The sequence below is a fragment of the Pieris brassicae genome, chromosome Z, assembly GCF_905147105.1.
Source record: "Pieris brassicae chromosome Z, ilPieBrab1.1, whole genome shotgun sequence".
Classification (NCBI taxonomy): Eukaryota; Metazoa; Arthropoda; class Insecta; order Lepidoptera; family Pieridae; genus Pieris; species Pieris brassicae.
Window position 1 is genome coordinate 9,704,871 of NC_059680.1, and position 8,758 is coordinate 9,713,628.

Here is an 8,758-nt window from a genome sequence, read left to right on the forward strand (position 1 = left end):
GCTACGCAGAGGTACACATGTTGTTATATTATAATTATCAAAAAAATTCACGGTTCACTAAGTGTATTATATTTTTATTTTTCCATATCTACCTGTCAGTGAACAACGTTCGAACAAAAGAATCAAACATACGCAACGAATCAAGCTCCGTTTTAAACAGTGAGGCATGTAAAATGAACTCGAATATCTCTCGCGAGAAAAATAAAATCGATTTCAACCGCAATCCACGTCCATTGGCTTTTGCAGCGTGAATATTTACAAATACTATCAAAGCTGTTAACCTTAGGAGTACGTACAGCGTCGACATAACTCGCGGCTGGATAAAAGAAAGGGTCGTAAAACGTCACAATCTGTAAATTATTGCAACCTACGCGATCTAAAAACACCGTCAGACCTCCCGCGGTCGTAATCGATATCGCAAAGCAGATACAATCGCGTGTTTGCATACACAAATAATTATTATACAAAAAACACTTACCCCTAAAAAATATGTGAGAGTTCCGAATCGCTGTGGATTCCTTTGCGGTGTCTCGTGTCAGGAGAGTAGTCCGGTTTTGTATTCACGTACCAAAGCACGATTACACTGCGTGAGAGAAAGGGCGCGCAACTTGTTAGGCACTATCGCGTGTTGACGCTCGATGAAGCGAGAGTGTGTAATAACAAGGCGTGTTAACGGTAACAAGTTGCAAGTAAGACTGAAGGCCGGGCGGCGCGGGGACCAGTTTATGTAGCGGCTCAGGCGCACCCCGCGGTCAGCGCCAGCGGAGCCTGCGACTTCGCTGCAGCCCTCACTTATCTCCGCAACGCTGAAACGTGATACTGCTACTCTCACGTAAAGCAGGCGTAGGCAATATCTTATCGAAAGAACGTACTATATCTTCTATTCAGATCTTCATGCTTATCCACATCATCTGGTAATCTATGTACAGCAATAAACATAAGGTTGATTCAGTCACGATACATTTACCTAGTGACTTAAGATACGGAGGAATGTTATCATAAAATTATACACAATTACCTACTTAAATATAATTAAAAGTTAGTGGAAATATCTGCTCAAAATAGACTCACAAAAGGGTTGATAAAGTATAAAAAATATAAAGTATTTACTTTTCAAATAGCAATTTGTTAGTTAAGGTGGTAAGCAAATAGAACCTCTAAATTATAACCTTATTACCTATATTTTTAATACCCGAAACCATAAACGTTTTTAGTACATAATTATGAGGCAATCGACAAGTTATGGCGTAGTGGTTAAGCAAACAAGCCTCACCTCAGTTCGTGCATTTGAAACCTGTCAGTGCCCCAATAATTGCTTTCTTTCTTTCAACGCCTGCTCAAAAGGAAATTATCGGAACGTCTCACACCCAATAATCGATACATTATTATTATTATTAAACCTTTATTGCTGACTCCCAGTAAAATAAATATAAATACTTGTTTAAGTTACATAGCCTTACTTAATATAATAAATCAGAAGTGCCGGTTTTGGTGGTCAGCAGGTACTGTGACACAGATACCTTTTCCAGCTGCTTCCATTATTTTCTAATGTTGGCTCTTGTTCAAACCTACCTACCCATCTTTCGCTGTTTTCCTTTATTCCTTTTCCCATCTCTTGGTTGCCATTCTGTTTTAATTTTTGTCCATTTCATCTTTCTATCTCTCGTATAACGATTAATTATCAATGAAATAGACGCAGAAACGTGTCTGCCCCAGTACCGAAGTTCATGATATGAGACAATCTTCAATTATTAAAATATGTATGACCTAAGTTTGCGGCAGGAGGCAACTGCTACACCTCAATAAAGGTACTCTTATTTAAATCTTTGCATAACCCTTATTTTACACTTGTCACCTCTATCACATCTGAGCAGTGGATCCTCGTGGCTGAGGCGTGCGATTATCATCCCTGAGATTTTAAGAACTGATCTTGTGTCTCCCCGGGTGGTACACCAATGAACTTTTCTGTATATGAGCGCATTTTTACTTACTCCTAAGATGAGACACAGTAAGACAGTGAGGAAACCGGCATTTCTTCGACTTCAAAGGCAGGCGACTGTCAGGCACAGAAGGTCCTCTTGCATATTGGAAAAAAACAAATTATTACGAAAGAGAACCGGTAAATAAAACTACCGCATAGCGAGAAACTTTTTTTATTTTCACGAATTGCTATTCAATTTCAACAGCGTCTAATTATGAATTATGCGTGTTTAAATGAATCAGACAAAAGTCTTCTGGTAAAATAAATATAGGTCGAATTACCCTTCTTCGTTTTAAGTCGTAAGTCGGTTAAAAACGGCTGCATGTTATTTTTTTTATTATTTTTTGCCTTTTTGTAAATTTCTAGATATAGTTGAAAACCGCCTCAGAATGACAGACTTTTAATAAAACAATCGTGCAAAAGTAAATTAATGAAAATTGTAGGGCAAGATTATTGTTTGCCTAGAGATTAATTAAAAGTAACAAGAAAAATACATTGCTTAATAAGCGGCAACTTCTAAGACTGATGAAGTGATGACTATAGCGCGATGGAAAATTACAATTAAAATGCGTTACACTGAAATTAATACATCAGCAGATTAATAAGCCTATTTTAATATATTGTTTTTGTATGACTTAACCATAAGTATGTTTAACACGGATTACTATATAAATGAATTCGGTACTTTCTATGAGTCACACTTATTGTGTAACTCTTTTCCCTTTAAGGGGATAGGGATACCTACGCATTTTCAAACATAATTAAAATTAAAAAAAAATATTTAAAGAAAAGGCCAAACAACAGTACTTACCGATTTACATAGTATATTAAATTACTAACAAATTTCTATTTGTAAAGAGAATATTCGTCGCTCAGTCTTCCCAAACTTATCATAAAACAAAGACTTAAGGAGCGAAATCAGACGGGGAGTTGGCAGAAGAAAGTTTATGAGTTCAAACAGGGCAGGCTACCGAGATCTGAAATAATTTTCAGGCACAAACAAGCTAAGGAATGTAGAAAGAAGATCCCTGCAGTCTGTTGTATCCCTCAAAACATTTACTGTAAAGTAGATATTTGATGAATTCGTCCAGAACACAAGAAATAATAACATTAATATTTATTTAAAGTTGTCTTGAGAACTGAAATTAAATAGTTTAGCAAGATTTTATTTATTTAATAAATTATTTTAAAAATGATTTGCTTTTTAAAGCGACACAAAAAACAGTCAAGTCAAAATTTCTCAAGCATGTCGCCGGTTTTCTAGAAACAACTTAATCGTTTCTAGTAAAGTCAAGACAATATCATAGATAAAGGCGAAACGACTTAAGTGACTAACTATAACAATGACTTAAAGTATAATGAGAAAATAAAAAAAAAACATTTTGATAAACTGGATATTATGCTGCTGATAAAAAGATTTCCATCCATTCCAAATAAAATTTTAAACATTGGCATTTTAACCCCCAACCAATAATGTGGAACCAGCTGCCCACTGAAGTATTTCCGAACCAATTCAATTTAGGGTCCTTTAAGAAAAGAGCGTGCCAATTACTTAAAAGGCCGGCAACGCACTTGCGAGCCTTCTGGCAATGTGAGTGTCCATTGGCGGCGGTATCGCTTAACATCAGTTGAGCTTCTTGCCCATTTGCCTCGTATTATATTTAAAAAAAAACGCAAAAACTGGGTATTTACTGTAATGTTCCGAAAAGTACACATGTGAATATCTCCTTTGTCAATGTATAAGTATAGATCTGTTTAAAGCTTTAATATAATATTACAATTATAACAAAAATTGAGCAATATCCCAGTGGAAAGCGTGCGGCGGCTCGACCTCTGAATTGAGAATCTTCAAACATAGAAACAACGCCTCTGTTATTGGCTCAGAAAATAATCAATATTTTTTATTGGGTTCATCTTTTTTGTTATAAAATCACAGTGCTAACACTGCGGGTATTTATGGCAGAGGTTTTCCCTGTTTACGTACCCACAGCAAACTTAAAACTTTAACGGATAGGTACCACTCTATGAAACATACTATACATTCTATCAATTAGTACATAAATTATTTACAAAATAATTAACAAACAAAACGTAAACCTCTGCATGATTATATCCCAACAGCAGTCAATATTCAGACATATAACGGTACATTGTACTCAAAGGACTTGCATTATCCAACGTAAAATTTAAAATATATGCGTAATAATAATAACAACCAAGATGTTTGCAATTGCAATTTGCAGCCAAGACCGCATCGTTTTGGTTCGCACGATAATTAGTTTTTAATTAGCACCAATAAAAAGCGGAGCGCTGGATTAACCTTACGATTCCCTTGACGATATATTAAACAAATCTCTTAGCACGAAAGGACTATTTATTAAAGAGCAAGGCTAGTTATTCTTATACCAATACCAATGATGCTACATCGTTTTAGTTCTGGACGTGAGATTGTATCTGTTCCGTATTTCTAATAGGCAAGTATCAGTGATCAACCTACTGTGCCTGACACACCGTCGACTTTTTGGGTTTGCCCACGATGTTTTCCTTCACCGTAGTAGCGAGTGTTATCTTTGAACATAGACAATAAGTCCATTGGTATACAGTAGGCGATCGAAAGTACGACCCCAAGGATGTGAGTCGCACGTTGAAAACGACTAGCTAGAGGGTAACTAGGGTGACAGGGTAAAAGCTGCTCTTTCTTATAATATATATGTCCCAGTCAAGTAGTTAAATCAGAGTGTTGAATCTCTAGACAGTCAATTAAAAATCGATATTCAATCAAGTCGCTAAAGTTCCGTCAGACAAGTGAGTGAACGAAACGTTTTAAAACGTTCCAAAACGTTCCTAGGCAACAAGACTAACGTAGCCTAACCATTTACAATAAAGCAAAACACGGAATATCCAAGCTCTCAGTTCTTCACGATGACACCGAAATAACAATAACAAATGAAATAATCATGGTGGAGTCTTGTTTTAGATTGTTAATCAACACGCTGGCTTTCGGTCAGACAGATACTTAAACGTTGTCGACGCTGCTTTATTTAAATCAAAATGCCAGCGACTTGATTGAATATCGACATTTAATTAACTGTCTAAAGATTCAAGTAACTCTCTCATTTAACTACTTTACTGCGACATATATATTCTTATACACAAGCTTATATTATTAATGTGTTAAACAGAAAAGAGTGAGATATGTCCATTTATCGATGAACACAATTTATTTAAGGCCTTAACTTATTTCCACACTTATTATCTAATTATCCTATGTGTTAGAAAGTTAGTACTAGGTATATATGAGGAACTCTCTCCGGTAAAGGCCTTCTCCAAGGCTTGGCGTCTTTCTCTATCCCGAGTTATTTGGATCCATTGGGGACCCGCCATGTTTTTGATGTCATACTAAACTCAAGAGAGTATTTTTTTACAAATCAAAACGTTCTAAAATTTAATTCATAACGTTAATAAATCCTATGCTTAAATATATATTAAACCCATTAAAACTACCTACTACTATGTAACCTTTGAAATTCAATTTTCATGAAATCTTGATGTTTATGAAGTTCTTAAGTTTTCATTATAGTTTAACGCTACCTCTAAATACATCAAGATAAATTTTATTGGCATAGAAATACGTGACAACAATTTCCAGTGCCGCGGAAGCAAGCATTTCAGACAAGTGCATAGCTGGATTAAATCATTATACGTTACAAGGCTGTACGTCCGGTAATGACTTTTGCAGATGATACGATTACACTAACGTCCTTTTAATATACAACCAGTTAGCTGTTTCCGGTTCCAAGACTTATAACTGAAATTATATTATGAAGTGATATATCAACAGTAAGTATATTATTAATTTAATTATATAAAATGACTTTAGGTACCCAATAACCACTATACCTAATGGTTACACCACATTACATTACATACATCCAATTGTTTCGTAACTTTTTCTTCAATCGTGCTCTTCATTTCTGAAGGTCGTGTTAGTGGCGCCGTACAACTATTTATCCAATTACTTATTATAATATATACCTATTGACTAAAAAAAATTCAATAAAGCTGCCAGCGTAAAATGTACACCGCTACAGGGACCAAACTTTTTAAATTGATTTTAATTTTATTTTTTTTCCTTTTTAATTAATTTTATATATGTAAATAATGTATATTCGATTGTTATGATTACTCATCAATAAATGTATACAATAAATACAAATTTAAAAATGTTTCCACTTTCTTATTTTTTTTTATTTTAAGACTATTTCCTCACGATGTTTTACTTATGCAAAAAAATCTTGCGCACATAAAAAAAATTCATTTTTCAAAAATTAAAATCAAAGTTTCGAACGCAAGATGAAAAATTGAAAATCCTTTGTCGAATATAATAATAGAATTAATTCGGTAAAAATGATTTGTTAAGGTAGTAATAAATAATATACTAATAAATATTGTCCATTTTATAAAAGTATATGTCAGGGAGTGCTTCGATTATCAGTAAATGTTCTAATCGAGTCAATTGATCCGTTGATTTTTATTATTAATTTGGTTAATAATTTTATTTTATTCGAATTGATTGGTTATTATTAAATTGCTTCATAATTTAGAATAACTACTGAACGAATAAAAGTGCGAATATTGTTACGACCAATCAGAGCCGAGCAAATGCCTCGAGTGGGAACGAGGCGCCATCTTGACTTTGGACAGTGCGTTTAGGCCTCAGGGAATGCAGGGCAGTTCTGATTGAGTATTCAGTGGAACATTGTGATGGGACGTTGGACCGAGTGGTTTGAGGTAGAGTAGATTGTGATCAAAAGTGAGATCGGCCTTGTACCCGCTGCTCGTTAGAATTTAAGCTAAAAGTGTTATTTGTAATTAATAAATACTGTACGATAATTATTAGTGATTGCTAGTGACGATGTCTATGTCGATGGAGTGATGAGTGAGTGATACTCACTTCATTCGGAACAATATTGTAACTCTACCTAGCATATATACACGAAGCAAGTAAATTTGTTCGTAAATATCTTAATATGTAAAAAAAAAGGAAAGATATAAAAACTTTTTACTCACAGAGACCTTCTCGTAAAAACCAACTGAGTCCACCTAGATCCAGATTAAAATTACATCAATCAGGGCCATTTATGTCCTTAGTAAAAATAAAATTAATTACTGGAAAATTTTAAGAAAAAAAAATAACTTAAAGTTTACCAAATTGTTAAAGGAATTATTATATAAGAAATTTTACAGAGTATCTGACTGGTAGACTTTAATTTCTTTATAAAAGTTAAGTTTATTAATAATGTTAAGTACATTCTCGTTTTCGCAACGTGAAGCCAAAGCAAATATAATAAATAAATAATGTATAATAATACTTATAAGATTAAATAAAAATGTATAAAAATAGAATTAACTATCATAAAGCATGCCCTCTCACAACATTGCTGTGCCTAACCAAGGTCCTTATTGTAACAAAATTATATTTCTCCGACATATACATACCTACCTCGGGATTATTTTGTGTTACGTTTCAGATATTATACGATCAAAATGTAAAATATTTGTTAATTTTTTAATTGATAAAGTAATGATCCAAATCTATATAACGAAAGCTGAATCTTTCATTAAGGCAAGTGTCCCACATTTAAAATAAATTACAATAACGAAGGAACTAATTGCATTTTTATTTCATTACACATTCAAATTATTAAAAAAAATCGCGTTTTTTAAGTAATTTTGCTCATTTACGGTAAAAATATAATTATGATCTTCACAAGACAGAGATGGCAGGCTCGCTGAACACGTTGAGTTTTGGCTACAGTTCAATAGCTCTCTATAGCTAAGTAGATCTACATTGTCTGGGATTAGATCGTCCAAAAGAGAAAATATGTGAAGCGACATCTACAAACTGCGCTTACAAATAACTGGGATGTCGTCATAACCTGAAACGCGCTAACGAACTTATTCCGGCCGCTAAGCATATATAGAACTTCTCGGCCCAGGTGTCTTTCGCCGCCCGCGCGGCCAATAATAAAAATAGCCAATCACAGATTAGGGTAAAAAACCGCCTTCACCGAGGAAGGCGAGGACCTTTACTTCGCACTTCGCTCACTACAGTGAGCTTCCGTCTTGCCCTTCAGGCGATTGACCGCCCCGCGACGGCCCAAGCCGAGGTTCGAGTCTCACAGGAGACGCCCTTGCGCTAGCCGCGGGATAAAACGCCATTCTGGCCGAGCTACGCTCGCCAAAACAGCCCGAGCTGAGCTGTAAAGGCCCTTAAGGCCAACAGCGAGATTCCATTCTCAAAAAAAAAAAAAAAAAGGTGTCTTTCGGGCGGCGAGTCAGTGGTTGAAATGGTCAAGAATCCTATCTGTAGGTAGGGAACAAATACCATCCTTCTTCTATATATTTAGATTTTACATTCGTAAAAAGGCATTATGTTTATAAGATGTAATAATTTATTATTTTTTAAGATCAATAATCCCAGACTTACTTATTAATATTAATTAAGCTTTTACATGTATGTTGTTATGAAAATCATACACGGTTAAGTCAGGTTTACCTAAAATATGTATCTACAATTTTCTTCATAATTGTGCCAAGATATCAGGAAAAACAGAAGGGGAAACAAAAGAAGTTTTTAGCCCGCACTAGCCTCATAATTTATTTTACCTTGCCGTCGTTGTACATTTTACATATTTTATTTGTACGCCATACACATTGCAACGGGGGGTGTGAGCATTCCGTCAGGTACAACCTAAGACGGAAAAAAATTAAGTA

The 8,758-nt window shown here is 34.8% G+C and overlaps 1 protein-coding gene across 2 annotated transcripts in view; it reads right to left on the reverse strand.

Moving 5' to 3' along the window:
• The window catches only part of LOC123718415 (UNC93-like protein), a 47,266-nt gene extending 46,555 nt beyond the window's left edge, over positions 1-711 (reverse strand). For both annotated transcript variants that reach the window (XM_045674861.1, XM_045674860.1), the window contains exon 1: positions 479-711. The gene's annotated coding sequence lies outside the window, so the exon portion shown is untranslated. The remainder of the gene's footprint in view (positions 1-478) is intronic.
• Positions 712-8,758: the final 8,047 nt, after the last annotated feature.